General features: G+C 35.3%; 1 protein-coding gene across 2 annotated transcripts in view; it reads right to left on the reverse strand.

Annotated features, from left to right (window-relative positions):
• Positions 1-17398, reverse strand: part of LOC114360186 (homeotic protein antennapedia) — a 218286-nt gene that overhangs the window by 112491 nt on the left and 88397 nt on the right. The window contains exon 2 of one of the 2 annotated variants that reach the window (XM_028314777.1): positions 5674-5708. The exons of the other annotated variant lie outside the window; for it this stretch is intronic. The gene's annotated coding sequence lies outside the window, so the exon portion shown is untranslated. The remainder of the gene's footprint in view (positions 1-5673; positions 5709-17398) is intronic. 2 annotated transcript variants of the gene reach the window in all.

The following is a 17398-nucleotide window of genomic DNA, read 5'->3' on the forward strand; positions in this document are numbered from 1 at the left end:
TTTAATACCTTTTCGGATGAACCCAACCTTAGCGTGATAGAGATAGCGCTATTTACTTGAAATTTCGTAGCGCATCAAATCTCTTTCATATTCAGAGCTTTTTCATTTACACCACCTTATAATTCAACAAGAAGCAATTTTAAATTAAGTAAGTAAATATCGTACTAGCCAAAACTCCTCCTATCTGTACCACATAAACATAAATCTGGGAGCTTTTAAAATATTATAATAACACTAAGCTTTGTTAATAACAATTTGTTGATTTCTTCAAATGTAGAGTCAATACAGAATAAGCTTTTACTCCACAGTAGTCACTTAGAAAGTGGCAGAGAAAGTTGGGCAAGATCCTATCACTAAAATCTTAAGTAGGTGTTTTCTTATCAAGCAAATCATATTCGTAATAATAAGAAACATAACAATCAAACAAGCCACATAATAGTTATTTTATTTTTAGCGTTAAGAGTCGCTTCTCAAACTAATTTCTATTTTCGATTCGATTTTTTCAAGTTGTTTATAATTTTCAAATAAGCCACATAATATTGTAAAGCATTTTTAATTAAATAAATAAGTGTAATTTTGTCACTATAACCCGATTTCTGTGTAGTATGGAGCCAATTAAGTAATTAATATCCAGTAACAAGAGTGGCATTATTTAGCGGCTTTTATTATTGTTTTGCAGAAAGTGAAATGTAGAGTCCTCTCCACAAAGGTAAAGTCATCAAGTATCTTAGAATTTTCTTGTCCTAAACTTTCACAGATTTTTGATATTTTATATAGGTAACTCTATGACCAGTATCTCAGAATCCTGCATTGCACTGAGAATCCATTAAATATCTCGTGCTATAGTTTTATCCCTTTGATTCATAATGCACTATTTATTCAATATACAATTTCAAAGCTTACTTACAGCTGAAGAAACGTTCTCAAACATTGTCTCGATTGAAACATTGTATCAATGAAGACATGAGCATCGAGTATTTATGATTAAACAATATGTTTGGGTGGTGATTTATGTAGACAGTGGGAGTAGGTGTACGCCCAGTTTGAAGGAGCAAAGGAACTGCTGGCCATCGCAGATCAAGTTTTAATAATTTTGTAATAAATAGGTATGTCTTTATTATAAGTCGAACTGAGCTGGATATCTGTGACGAAATAATGTTTTAATGATGTTTTCTGCCTGGATTAATGATGAGAGGGCGCCTGATTATACTAAATTGGTCGTAGGTTAAAGTCATTATTGGTTTTTGTACGTTCACTTTTTCAAGTCAATATGAAGCTTTTTTGTAACATTTTAACCAACATGGAACAATAAAGAATTTAATGAATTTGAATTTGAAGAATACTCACTTTTCCTACTACGATTTACCCAGGTTTCAGTTAACTCAGTGCTAATTTGTTTTTGAATCACAATACGTGTACAATATTGTGTGAAAGCCAAAGTTCACATTAGTGTGTTGACTTTCCTATCATAAAATGATCAAAACTACAGTAAAATATACGTGTTTATAAATAAACTGGTGCATTATTACAGCTGCGAAAAAAATGTCTATGAAAAAAAAAGATGATGCTTACAATGTCACCTACAGCAAAGTTAAACGCTAAATATAGGCGCTTACTCGTTAAACGCGCTAAGGTGTGATTTTATCAGCCCCCATATCGGCCATTCTCAAATGAGCTAGTTTTTGCGTGTCCGGGCTGTTAAATCGTTAAAAATGACAAATTAGAGACATGCAATTATTTTTANTGACCGATATAAGGCACGTCATCATTTTAATTGGAAAAATTATATGAGAATACTATTTGAGTTTTTTGTGAGATTGTATAAGTTACGTGACGACTCGATAATCGACGCGATTCATTTAAACGTGGTGTAATACAATTAACTGCTGGTATAATTGCTTTAATCTTAATGTTTAATCTGGATAATGTTCAGTATGACTTTGGAGAAATGATAACATCGTGATCTTTCTTGTGAAAGACAAGCTTAGGCTTGCAGTTTTGATATGGAAGTTGGATTGTCATTGACACTAATTTCTTCGGAAACTAATTAGGAACTAGGAAAAATGTGTAAGTTTAGTTTTTATGTAGTTTTGTTATGGTAGATTTTATTACACACAGTAAAATTGACATTTTACTTGAATTTGTTACATTTTACTTTTTTAAGTTTGCAAAATTGTGGAAATCCTTAGGTAGCCTTTTTCCAGCAGTGGACGTCATTTGGCTCAAACGATGCAAATAAAAAGCCTGATGAAAACACCGTGTAACAGTTCTAAGGTATAGCGCTAAAAGAATATAATTTTCACGCACAACACCCGTATCAGTTACCGACGACAAACGGAATCACAATAAATCTGGACCGCTGATAGGTGTAATTACAGACAATGCTACAATTTTTTGCATCCAGAAACATTAACAATAGCGCTAGTGTTGTTCCAGTTGGGTGTTACAACAACTCTAATGATATCGATAATAATACTAATTTGCGTGCGATGCAGCGCGAGATACGGGCGGCGGGCGACGTATTTGACACCAACAATCAATTGGCGTACTTTACAATAACTGACAAACGAGACTCCCATGGTTTTTAGGCCAATACTTACAAGCCAATGACTTCACTATTTTGCCAACTCAATGGACTAAAATTTTTTTATCAATTACAAAGCAATCAAAAATCTTAATTTACATGTTCATTTTATATTAACTGAGTTTTAAGACCAGAATGAAGTGTGTTTTAAAAAAAGTTGTGTTTTATAATTATATTGGTAAATAGTATCAAATACCTTTATTTACTTCAATTAAAATATAGCAACAGAAATCTAAGACTAATTTCACAAATACGGTATAATTTTATTGTATTTTAATAACATTAAAGTTTGTTCGACAATCACTTTAACAACAATTTTTTAACAACAACAATAGCTAGTGTTGTTCCAGTTGGGTGTTACAATAATGGTATCGATAATTTGCGTGCGATGCGGCGAGATACGGGCGGCGGGCGACACGTAAGAGACAGCGCGCGCAATCGCGTCGCGATCGGTGCACGGGCGCACGTTACCACAATGCTATCGTGGCGCTGCCATCGCGGACCGTCTGCTCGCGCCATTACGACTTCTCCGGTCGACGGGAGCGCACCTATTTATGGCGGATGAACTATTTTTAGTTTTGCTCTAGGTTTAATTAAGTTTTCCAAGCAAGACGCTAAAATTATAATTTAGTGCTATAATATGACTTAGAGAATGTTGATCGAAAATTACAGACTGTATTATCCAATACATTACATCGTAAGACCAGTGAAGAGTCAATAAAACATTTGTTCAATTAATTTGCCCAACATTAGTTACAGCATTGATTTATTGAAGCCTCGTTCAGTAAATTCAATAAACAATGTAATTTTCTATTCAACCTTTCACACTCTATAAAATCACTGACAACCTAATCAACATTTAGATTAGCTGCTATAACTCATCGAAACTTCACCACAATTGAAATCAGTTTTTCACACTGGCGTATTTAAATCGCTGTAAAAATATGCAAACGCCTGGGATAGTGCGCTGAGTGGATTCCTATTCCCATGGCTCATTTTCTACTTAACATTCGTAATTCAAAAGCTATAAAGTGAAGTTAACCGTTTGTTGGGGTGCTGTGCAAGATGCGAGATGCAGCGAGTTTATTATGCTCTACATTTTCAGGATACTTTTTTCAAACCATACTGTTTTTTCACAAGCAATTTTGATAGTAGAAAATCAAAATGATTGTGTTTATGTATTGAAGTATTTTTTTTATTTCCAAATAAATGTTTGTACCAAGGTATAGTTGGTATTACAATTTTGACAGCTAAGCAGTTTCACAATATGTATTCAAGTAATAGTAAGTAATAAATACTTTCTAGTATTTAAGATTTTTTATAAGAAAGAATACATTATCATTAATTATCATTTCATTATTTTTGAAATCATTGTGAAATTGACGTCATGTCACTTTTTGTAAATTAGATTTTATTTCAATATGTAAGTATCAGTGAAAATGTCCAGTTATTTCCTTCAAAGGAACCATCAAACAGCATTCCCACAAAAACGGCTCCCGCTAAAGGCGTTTGCCCTTGTACACCCGACAGCAAAACTGTCTCTAGGCCGAAGAAGGCAGCGGTTATTAAACGCGGGCGCGTCAATAAAAGTCACTGTTCGGCCATACACATGTCCCTCCCTCGCCAGCAGGTGTACACCATCGGATGTGCTCGTAGGGCTGCTGCGAGAAATATGCGACCATATTTTATGGTATTTTGAACTTTCGAAGATTGCGATAGTACTTAGTTATAGAGATTGTTCAGCTTAATAATATATTTTTTAATAAATAATCATTTGTTAAAACATGATAACATTAATAGTTATAGAGCTTTTAAGAAACTTCAATGATAATACAAGGATTTTTTAAGTAAAGCCAGTTCTTGTACTGCGATCTTAACTGGTGTCAGGTAAGCGTAGGTGGCGTAGGGGGTGCAGTTATGTTGGTATTTTGACAAACTGCTATATAAGCTATGTATGTATAAAAGCTATGTAACTAAATGGAAATCACAGAATTTTAATTAATTATTGTACTTCTGTGTAAGTTCAAGAGTGAAAAGATTTTTTAAGACGGAATCTAACTGAAATGTTATTTTCACTTGAAAACTCAACAGTTTTAAAGGAAAATTGTCATAAAAACTTCCTGTATAACGCGACCTGAATATTCGAGCTTCGTATAAATCAACCGCCAAAGCTTCACTAAAATACGACTTCGCTTCATACTTTGGTTGAGGAATCACAAAAAGTTCGTCTCGTGCCACCCCTAGCACGAACACGGTGTACTATGTAAATTTCTTACCGACAGATTCTGTTAACTTTCATACCACATCACCCAGACTGTGACTACTTAAACACAAAACTTCGCTTCCTTTTAATGGTTAAGAATGATTAATTAAAAATACCTTAAAGCTCTTCAGACCATTCATCGATCAGTTCAGTATTCAGCAAAAACTTCACAAGTTCATTGTAGCTGCGCAAAAAAGATTAAATAAATAAAAATGGCTTTTATTTAATTAAACGCGCCTAAGTAAATAATTACTTTCACAGATGTATAGTTTATCATGTTAAAGTAATCAGATATTAATTAATATAAAGCCCAGGGCGCTTCACGTCCTTCAAAAGGTAGAAAAACTGACATGTTGCTTCTCGTTAATTCTTTTGTATTGGACTTGATTATTTATTAGCTGAATAGAATTAAAATGGGCTTTTGCGTTCATAGAAAAACTTCATCTGACAAAAAACACTGAGAATCTACTATACAGCTTTTATATCGCTCTATTTCTAAGAAATGGCGTATTTTCAAAACGTACAATCTAAATAGGGATGCTGCCGTCTCAAGACTAAACTTACAGGTCTGTGTAGCTCTTCAAGACAGAACCTTAACAATAATTGAACCGACTAACGCCAATCAAATGCATCCGGTGTTACGCGTTTACGTCAATCCGTCTTCTCAACCGCGGCCGGGTGTTTAACGATGCAACAATTTGCATAGGGGGCCACTGGACCCTACCTATTCTCACGTCTGTCCACCGCTTCCTTTTATAGCACCTTGCGTTTTCACTTGCGCTAAATATTCCAAGTGACATTCTAAACACCTAAATTGTCATCTTACCATAAACAAGCGCGGCTAACGGCAATAACGGTTACCTGAAAAAGGGAAAATTGCAACATTAATCGGCGGTCATGAATAAAAAGAGTGTTAATTGAAAATCGCACATAATCAATTAAGGATTGTGCGCAAAGTGTAAAATCGAGCGGCTATACCCGCGCGGGCGCTCCGCCCGGCGCAATCTGACATTTATGAGTGCCATAAAAACGCTCAAGCAGTGACTTTTACTACTTGTTTAGTGAACATAAATGTCTTTGCCTTACCCGCGCTCAACGTCGTCCGTATTTAAAAGCGCACAGTTTCGTGCACAGTTTTGCTCCTTTTGCTCCTTTTTATTTACTGTTACTGTACTGTTATGCAACTGTATAATGCTTTGGTTACTTTTCAGCGACAATTTATGGGTGTCGTCTTTTGTCTTTATTTTACTGGCTCGAGAACATGTTTGTTCGAGTTTTGTTTTGTGAATATTTCTGAATTGCACTCCATGACAAATTGGCTTTTAAAATGCAGCATACTTTCATCTCAAGAATTGTACGCGCTGATTTGTTTTCGTACAGTATTTTTTGATGCGCTCGCGTATAAATGCATACTAATGTCGAAAAAAATCCTTTATTAAATCAAAGTAATCATACGATGTTACCTTAACGACCGCTGTTATGAATGTCGATTCATATCTTGATTAAGTTTACAACAGCTGTTAAATTAATTAGACACTTAAAAGCAGTTAGAGCATGTTCTTTATTCAGCAAAAGTTTGCGGTGATACAGTTTCTGTTCACCTCTTGACATAATTATTTATGGAAATGTAAGATTGCGATAAAGACCATAAATCTTGTTCCAAATGATTTATGGTATGTAAACAAAAAAACAAGAATATAAATAGGGTACTAACGCAGTTATGATTATGAGTTTCGAGCAAAATAATTACGAAAATTTTAAATATTGAAGAGATACTTATATTTGCAAATCAGTCAAGTATGTGACTGTTTTCAACCGACTTCAAAAAAGGAGGAGGTTCTCAATTCGACCCGTATTTTTTTTTTTTCTATGTTTGTTACGCGATAACTCCGCCAATTATGAACCGATTTGAACAAATCTTTTTTCGGCGTATAGGTAATACCTCAAGGGTGGTCCCATTTAAATTTAATAATAGAAAAAACAACCCCCAAGGGTGGAAAATTGGGGATGAACTTTTTTATACGCAATATCTCCGCCGATTATAAACCAATTTGAACGATTATTTTTTTGTTGAATAGGTATTATCAAAAGGGTGGTTTCATGCGAATTTGAAGAAAATATTTCACCCCCAAGGGTGGAAAATTGGGGATGAACTTTTTTTTATACGCAATATCTCCGCCGATTATGAACCAATTTTTTTTGGTGTCAGTGTACTGCCTACCTTGATTGGTAACATCAAGGTAATAATTAGTTAACTAAAAAGCAAGAAATAAGTAAAATTTTATAAAAAAAAATAAAACCGACTCCAAAAAACCTACACTAAAACGTAGAAAAATAATTACTAATTACCTACTTATTTATTAGGACGAATTATTAATATTTATGTAGGTATACCATGATTAATACTTTTGGAGTCGGTGCAGGCAAACTTTACATGTTTCATAATCTTGGCACCGACTCCAGAAGTATCAATCATGGTATACCTACATAAATATTAATAATTCGTCCTAATAAATAAGTAGGTAATTAGTAATTATTTTTCTACGTTTTAGTGTAGGTTTTTTGGAGTCGGTTTTATTTTTTTTTTATTTAAAAAGATATCGATCGAAATCTCGTAAAACCAAAGGAAGTTAATTTCGCAGTTGCGATTATCAGGTGTATGTTATAAACCGGGTTAGCCGTTGATAAATATTCACGAATCGTTCTGTCTACGTTTGGGCTAGTACCAACAGGCCACCCACCAGCAGAGCCTTGCCTACATACCAGGTTTATTGTGAGTCTGTCGAAGAATAATAATGTTCCACCTATGAGCTCGAAGGCCACACGGACAATAGAAACTCTTATTGCTTTTTATCCTTTCTAGTATGTGACGTAATCGCGCTAAGATTTCTAGAAATTTTAAAAATAGCCCATGGCGTCAGCTTAACGCATGCGCTAGCGATCGCGACTAAACGCGTTGCCTAGTATAGACAAAATCGCATTAATGCTATTAAAAACGCATAACAATTAAAGATGACCAAAGGCATAAATCGTTTGAACAGGCACTAGTTTAATTCAATCTGATGTAATAAACAAATGAGCAGTTAGTGTCATTTGTTTCGCGGTGCTAAAATAACATCGTTTATTAATATTTATGGTAGATGGGACTGCAGCATTAGTAATACAGGCAGGTGCTCCCTCGCATTACTATTGCCACTATTTTATCACTTCGTCAATACATCCTTCGCGGTCATTAATTTCGATCGAGCTTTGACAGCGCTGCCCATTTGTCAGCGGGGCATTCTTCAGTTCTTCATAGCAATAAGGTTCACATTTGTATTTCGCAGTAATAAAGGGTGTGTGCGATGTGACAGAGCCCATCTAAATATTTTGCAAGTGGATTTGACCTGTTTAACATAAGACCTAGTCTATCTGCTTGATATTCCCGACAGGCCGTGTTTATTTCCCGCTCCAAAAGAAAGTCCTTCTGCATACCATAGTAATATATTCGTCCGCCAAACGATACGTTGTTTTCGCTATAAATTAGACAATTAGGAGTCGGTGTGTGCTGCTAAATCTATTCAATTAAAGCTGAGTGTGCACTGGTCACCTACCGCGGCGATTTTTTAATCGTATGTATGCGGCGTGCGATCCGCGTAGGCATTTCGCATATTGATGCGTTCGACAAATTGATGAAAAAACATGGACGCGTGTCTGCACAGGAGCCGGCAGTGATACTGCTTTTGAAATAATTGCGAAGCCCCATGAATAATTATTGCTGTTTTATTTGTACCAGTAAATTGTTGATGAGGGAACGAATTTCAAATTTGCTAATATGCCGTGCAAAAAATGAATTGCTTTAAAATTGCTCGCCGTTTAGTCCTGTTGTTATTGGATTATGTCACTGGAATTATTAATTAGTTATGAGTTTTTAGCGGTCGTTCAAATTGTTCGGTAGTTAATTGTAGTTTATTGGTGTTGATATTTTATTCATTTAATTTTAATTTAATGATTTACAATTACAAGGACTTTGGCAAAGGTATAAACAAGCTAGCAAGTCGGCTTAGCAATCTAGAAACAGTCCATTAGTTTTATTTTCAATATCGTTGAATAGACTGTATCAAAAATTTAAAATAATCGAGAATTGTAATTCAGAGGTCAGTTCTTCAAATCCGTGACACCCTCCAGCCATATGACGTTTTTTTGTAATGGCAACACCAATCCATATTAATCCGAGCTTTTTTTGTAACGGCAACATTGTAACGATGTAGAGCTACTCGTAGCTGCCAATAATAAACCCTGTGTGATTTAAGGTGTTTTGTCTATGGTCCGCGTCGGGCGCGCGGCGAAGCGCGAACCGCCGGCCGATTGACGCTGATCTATCGGACGGGGCACAATCTGGATTTATAGCACGGTTCTGTGCCATTTGGAACACGATAGAGACGTTTTTGAATTCGATATTGGTTGTACACAATATGAGCAAAGGATCGTGGGAGGTGAGAAGAAAAGGAAAATATGTGCTACTTATCTACTGATTCAGTTTAAAGCAGCAGTGGTTAATATTTTGACCACTGAAGAGATCGGAGAGTGAAAATACATGGGAACATACAGTAACATTCTTGGGAAACAAAATGAACGTTATCGGTAAAAAATCTTTGAATTAGCTGGTTCACGATAACTTGCTGTTTAATATTGCAAAGAAATTCATGTCAAATGGTACAGAAACATCTAACATTAAATTTACCTTACCTACATCAACATTTCGCGGGCCACTTTTACAGCGTGAAAACTATTTGAAAATTTCTATGGGACCTTCTTTGTCACTTAATGCTTTTGTGGTTTTTGGTAGGTATATGCAGATCCCATAAAGTCATGGATTAGAGTTTCACCTAAGAAACTTTTTCAAATGAAAAATCTTGTTTTATATAAAATATTTTAAGCACTTAAATCCCAATAACCATAAATAAATTTGTATTTTTACATTCTATGCTCAAATTATGAGCCGAAGCAAAATAGATTGCGGATGCGTTATAAATCGCGAGCCCGTCCGATAGATCAACATCCATCGGCGCCCAATTCGCGCTTCGCCGCGCTTCTAACTTTAGACGTCTGAATATTAGAGGAAACTGTGCACACTGATCGATTGGATACTCACATAGGCTAGTAGGGCAAAAAAATAGAGACATGTATAGGCTCCTTAAAAGCATTTGACGATTTGTAAGTACTAATTTAATTAGTCTACACAAATAAAGATAATTTTGATTTTCATTTTGACATCTTAACGTTTAATTATCAATAAATAACGTTTAAAAATCTTAACGTTTAAAAATGCTATTGGATTAAGATATGTTATGCGACCGAATGTCAAAGGGACTTTAGAGTCTCCGAACTACAAAAGAATTACCCTGTGCTGGACTGATTTGAAAATGGGATGCGCATTATCACAAGAAAATTTTACGCATAGGACAAGGTAAAAACACTGACCATCAAGACGTAACTTTAAATACAAAGAAATAAAGAAAAAAATGTTTATTCAGTATCGCACATACATAATTTACAACAATAGTCTTAACCATTTCTTTAGTAGGTACGATGAAAACCTAAAATAGCTAAAAGTAGAGTTAAGTTTTTCACCGTCTGATAGAGAGCAGAAAAAGGATAGAACTCAATGATTTAACATTTGTACTAACTATTTTCTACATCAAAATTATACTTAAGCCCAAAAATTACCCCAAATGGGGACAAGAGAGTTAGCTCTCACTCAGGGATGACAAATGAATGATATCGCCAAGTCGTAACGACTTTTTCAGTGTCAACAGTCGCAATCTTAGACATAAATCGAGTTATCTCTTATGTAATTACTCAGATAGTGCTATCAGTGGCAACCAGCTGACCAGGCGACTATTTATCAGGTATAATAGACACGGCTAATTGTGTACAGACAGATTAGCAATTCATGCGTTTCATTTACACGAAACGTCGAGGTGCGATTTATGTTTCTACTTACACTTGGTATGCCTAATTGATTTATATATGTCAACGTGAAATTGTGAACTCTGTCAGTTTATAATATAACGCGTTAGATTGTAAACTAACAGTGGGTTAGGTTAGGTTAGATTGTAATTTAACTACGTCAGATTATAATCTGACGGAATTCACAATTTTACGGTGACATCTATAATGGTGTCTGAAAAAAATAGGATGTAGGTAATTAATTACATTTTAATTTTTATCATCAGTTCATTGAGTCTCCGCTGCAGAAGTACGAGCCAACGTGCGTCCAAGTTGCTGTCTTAACTTTTACTAATAACGTACCTAAATATTTTTACGACTAAATAAATGCTAACTTTAGTACCAAATAAATATGTTTTCTTTCTTTCAACTTTTGTTGTAAATAAAAGTAACTTTTATTTGATTATGTTTTTCCAACGGCTTTTCTGCTTTCTGGTACACAAATTTCTACAAAAAACTGTAACATGCAAGGAACATTTTATAGGCAGGTGTCGGAGATTATTTATTATACTTTCCATAAATAAGCAATGAAATGTGTTAAATAGTTCAGTCTTTGAACTTCAAGGGATAGAAATATCAGTGATTACGGAGTTATTCCACGAAATTATGGCTTTATTATTTTTATAGCCATGTATGTGGTTGTATGTCAGGACCATAAAATCGGCAGGTGGGATGTTATAGGCCATTTACAAGTAACTAACGGTAGTATGTGCTAATGGATCATATAATAAACATTGGTAAGTTAAGTAGTATTCATTAGTAGGGTTTCTTTTAAAACAGTTGGCTTTTCAATAACATTAAGAAAATAAATCTATTGTTTCATAGAAAATGTTGTTATAGAGTTAAGCCCGGTTTCCACTAAAGTTGAGCAGAGTGGAAAAGTGTCGCGTGGACTAAAATGTCTTTAGAATTTGACAGTGGCGGCGGCGTGGCGCGGAGAGAACTAGTGGATTGGTTATTCAACACACTTCTCTGCTCCGCCTTAGTGGAAACGGGACCTTAAGCAAAATAAACTTTTCTGTACCACATCACATGTACAGAAAAGCTGTTTTTTTTTCTCTAGAAGTTTTTGCAAGGCTTTCCAAACACAGTTGTCCCAACTCTAAGAAATGGCGTCTCTCGCTCCTGGCATCAAACAATTTTGTACCACGAAAACTCCCACAATGTGCACCCAGCCTTTCTATTTAGACCAATCCATCGCAGACTCCGGTTTAAATGTTAATCACCAAGTGGCGAAATTATTAATTGCACGCAGACGTCACGGGGACGTTACGTATGCAGATTGCTATGCTAACGAATGATTAAATATGGATGGCTGCGTGGTGCTATTGGGCGGGATTGGGCTTTGGATTGTTTGGATGGATTAAAATATATAAAAGGTATTGTGCCTTTATGAAGGTATACCGATGGGCAGGGTTAATGGTTGGTATACAAGTTAGGCTATGACAAAAATCATAATTAAATATATTTAGACTCAGAACTGATGGCCGATAGGGCAGGAATATTCGGAAGTGCAGGCCACGTACCTAAAGCAGCATGTGTCAATGATATGGGAATCATTGGGGGAGGTCAGCAGTGGATGTCCTGTGGCTGAAATTATGATGATGCCATTATTTGAATGGCATCATTCTTTCCTTATTTTAGACTTAGTTAAAATTTATGTAGCCTGTCAACTATCTGAAATTATTAAATCGCTAAATGTACCCGTAACCTTTGTAATAACAGAGAGGTTTTTACTTTACATTATGACTAACGATGAGAAAATTAATAAAATATTTTTCATTTAAGCATGAATTAATAAATCATTATTCGAGTATGAAATGATATGTAATCTTGACAAGAATCAACTGTTTACACCTCTTATCTTTTACAAAGGTTTTGACTTGGTAATCTTTATTGTAATAAGGATTTGAGAATTTAAAAAGCCTTCATATAAAATCCGCAAAAATACAGAACGTAGGGGACAGGTGGTGAAAACAGACAGTGACTTGTGACATTCATGAAAACAAATTCATACTTTTTGTTTTGTATAATTGTTTTGTTGAACTAATAAAAAAGCACTGAGTCTACTTAAGCCATTTACTTGTTCATAGTTGAAATTGTGGGAAAGAGAAAAAGGAACTTTTAATTTTCAATTCCGTGAAAAAAATTAATTCAGGTTAGTTCTAAGTAGCCCTGTATAATTAAACCATAGCCATTAACTACTTGCTGTTGCTTTCGAGAGTAAATTCAATAAAATAATTTCCATCTAACATTTACATAGCTTCACGATTTGGAATACACGAAATCGTGACCTTTCTATACCAAGTTCCAATGATAATTAAAACAAAAGATAGAATGTAATGAAAGGAGCCTTTCGCTATATTAATGTTTTATTAGAATAGCAAAATCTATAATTCAGTTTAATAAGAGATTTAGGTGAATGAAACTAAATTTTAGAGTAAGTATTGAGTAAAATGAACATTTTTGTAGTCGTTTGCGAGCATCCGATGGTAAGTGGTATATAGTCTTGAACGCAATGGACGCCAGATTTGACTTCTGGCTGTCCTTTCGGTAAACGACTGCTTCATTTGCCATAACTTATGCTCGATGACATCCTATAGAAACTCTTGTAAGTATTTAATTATTTATTGTAGTAAAGTGGTGTCACTAAATACTTTTAAAATGACTGTATCTAAAAAATTTCTTTAGATAACACTACTATAAAAATACATACCAGCACATCACAAATCTGCTTTCTTGTACTAGTATTATCTATTCTGTGCTTACAATGAAAATTTAGGAAGCCCTTCATTTTAATTTTTTATAGCTTGTAGACACCAAACTCATAAAACCTAAACAATAAGAACACGTGCCCATACCATTTGAATTGGGCACACGTACTGTTTCTGACATTTGGACATAATATGGGATTCAGGTGGGTTATTTATTGCTTGTAACTGTCAAAGTGGCTCGATCCGCTCGCGAGATAAATAAATAATTAAAAAACTGTAAAGTTAACTTAAGGCTCATTATACGACTACGATGCTTAAATACTAATCTATGCATAAAATTTAATTCGATACCATGATTGGTTCAAATGTTAAAATTTAACTTCTTTTCCTTAACCCTTTTTCCCTTTATTTGATGTCGGCACTCCTGGGTTCTGTTAAAATTTAACTAATCACAGATTAAGGCTGGATTGCACCATCTTACTTTGACTTCAACAAAAGTCAAAAATCTGTTAAATTCCATACAAAATACACCGGTTATCGTTATAGTTAAGGTTAAAGTTAGGTAGAGCAACTCAGCATAAAACTATGCATCAGTTTCAGCTTCGTTTCACGTCCCTAAGTCAGTGTTTGTAGCAATGGCTGTTAAAATTATGCGAGTCACGGTTGGAATTAGATGCAAAAATATTCTAAATGGAATATCAAATTAATTTTGCATTGTGTTTTTAAGAGATCACCCTCACATTCTTGGAAATGTATATTTGGATGAACCAAAGAAACTTTGTCCTTCAAAAGTAAAGCAATTAATATTTTTGGCAATATAGCATGACTTCAAACGCGTATTCTTAACGCTTAAAAACACAAACGCCATCTGAATTATACATTATTTGGCCTGTAGTCTGCTTATTTATTGTCTTCTAACTTCATTAAATCATTTGTTTGCAGAAATCCTAAAAAATATAGACATTAACCTTTACGACTTTCATTTCCTTTTGTCTCTGAAATGGCAGTAATTATACGTCAATGTTTTCTTTCTTCTTAAAGCCAAAGTTGCAGTCTTACTTTAACCGTAAGTATAACCATAACCGGTGTTTATGTATGGTTGTATAGGGTTCGACAGACTTTTGACTTTTGTTATTAGTTAATGTAAAATGGCGCAACCGAGCATTATGCCCGTATTCACAAACATTACTAAGAGGTCTCACAGTGCACGTGGACACACAGGATGACACACGAACCAATCACAGAGCTCTATTCAACGCTGTGCGTTTGATTTGCTTCTTCACTTAAGCAAGCACCGTTTGTGAATACGGGTGTTAGTATNGTTAGTATAAATTTTCTTCTACGGAAGTCTGACGTTTACCATCGAATACAAATACATAACCTGTTTCCATGCATTATTTTAGTACTCAATATGACCCCAGCAAAGGTCTAAAGCCCGAGAATGTCCATTCTTATACTTCCGGGAAGCTCATCGGTGTCGCCACCGTAGGGCCAGTATTAACATTCACCATTGATCCGTTTTATCACGTATCGAATAGAATAGAGTCATAATATTTTATGATCCCTTGTGCGCCATACTCGTCGGGTTCGGTGTTCGAATTCTAAATTAACACTATTGGTCTAATCGGGTGTCGATTCTAGTACTGATTTGGACTGTAAACAAACACTTTCGTATGGCGCGACGCGTATGTGACTCAGCTCTGCGTAATTTAGTAGAACGTTCTGAAAAGTATTAAAATCATGACATGTAGTGATTATGAAGTATTAGACTTCAATCTACTAGCAGAAATGTTTGTAATATTTAAGTTGAGGACATCCATTCATGAATCCTTCAAGAAGTGCCAAAGCATGTAAGCTAAGTTACTTTGCTTACTCCAGTTTATGGCGCATTAATTGCATGCTTCTACTTTTCAGTTTTCAAAAAATCTTCATTTTCATTCTAACGTTCCTTTTCAGCTTAGTTTTTCAAATGTAAATAATCAATAAGCTAATTATACACTATGACGTTATGATGTTTCTGGAATATTTAAATGGTTCAACTGCCTTTTGTCTTACAAAATAATAATAACATGATTTCAAACCTCCTATTGCGGGGCAGCGGTTTTAATTAAAACTTATCTGCCGATAGCTGCGCCCGCGCCGCCTCACCGATGCATAATGCTCGCGTGTTACACCAATTTAGGGTTGCCATCTCTAAAATTTGGCAAGCAGGACAATACGCGGATATGTCAACAGGTTTTTATAAAACTTAGACGCATCGCTCGGCATTGGCCCAAGACTATGTTAACAGCATTGTCGTGTTCCGGCAGTTAGAGGTAAGATAGCCAGTTCCTCTGTGGTTGAGGATTCCGGGTGAAGCTCGCTTCCACCTTCGGCCTGATCATCACTTACCATCAGGTGAGATATAAGTCAAGAGCTTCCTCGTTGTAGATAAAAAGAAAACTTTTTTTTTTTTTAACAAATTAAACCCACTCGGACTCTTCCCGGACGCCCTCTAAATTAGAACTCGGACGGATGGCAACCCTACACCAAATGCTTATTTGCTGTATTGTTTATTGGGGTGGTCAGCAGAAAAACGTTTCAGGATATCTGTAACGTGTACGACGTACGTCTTGTTAGGATTGATTGATGACAGTCGAAAATTGTGTATTGTTGAGTTGAGTTATTGTTTTATTATGGGCCACAATTACGCGCGCGTGAAAATCGTTTTTCAGTAGATCGTTCAGTCAACCATTTAGAGGTCAAGTGCGTTCTAAGGATTAACATTTGATATGAAATTAAGGTATCATAATATTGTAAGTTCCTATTATAAAAAAATGAGAATTAAAAAAAACTATAACACTGAATACTAAGTTTCAAACAAGTTCCAAAAGTGAAAACTTTGTAGCAATAAACATCTGAACAAAGAATTTTATAGGCACTATGTTGTTGATTTTTTAACGTTTTTCGCCAGGTAAGTACTCGTAGCTAATGCAAAAGCCACCCAAAGAAGAACTGATAAGCGATCGCACTGTTTTTACTCATGTCTCCTGTAGAGTAGGCACTGCAAGGGTTAAGTAGGACTGCATGATTAACTCCTAATGGAACTCCTGGACCTAATCAGTTTAAGTGGATGAGGGGAGCAGAGGACCTTGCTTCTTCAAAGCCAATCAATCAATTCCCCACTTTTTCTGCCAACGCTACCCTGGATTAGAACGTCGCCAGGGAGCTGGCAGGCACTTGCATATGTTCTAGTGATTTTTCACGGGTACGGAACCGTGTACAAAGGGCACGCAGCCGGTGTCGCAATCACGATCCTCGATCACGACTGCTCCTCTAGTATTTATTTAACATTATCACCGCTCAAACAGCCACCATTCTCAACCTTACCACCTTCAACTTAAGACGTATTATCATGGCCAGAACTTACAACCCTATATTTGCCAGGACCCTACAATTGTAATACCACAAAATGAACTCTATTTTAAAGGGAATAAGATGATGCTGTGTGAAAAGGTAAGCTTGCCTGATAGCAAAATGTCTCTAGACCGTGTCGCTACTAGCCTTAAATGCATTAAGTTTGTTCTAAAGATAATAATCGTTGCGAATGCTTTGTTTCAAAGATAGAGTTGTTGTCGGTGATTTATTTTTGGTCAACTTTTGTCGGACTTAATACTGGTTGGAACAATGCAAATTATTATTTATCTATGCGCCGTAATCGTTAACAATTCTAAATTATAATGTCTGAGACGTACACTGAATATTGATAATTATTATTTTAGAACACATCCTATTATTAGAAATAACAAATACATGAACCCAAGCCAATTTACTTATTTACTTGTAATCATTCTAATTAGATTTACG

The sequence above is a fragment of the Ostrinia furnacalis genome, unplaced genomic scaffold (genome assembly GCF_004193835.3).
Source record: "Ostrinia furnacalis isolate ACB-3 unplaced genomic scaffold, ASM419383v2 OfSCF4915, whole genome shotgun sequence".
Taxonomy (NCBI): domain Eukaryota; kingdom Metazoa; phylum Arthropoda; class Insecta; order Lepidoptera; family Crambidae; genus Ostrinia; species Ostrinia furnacalis.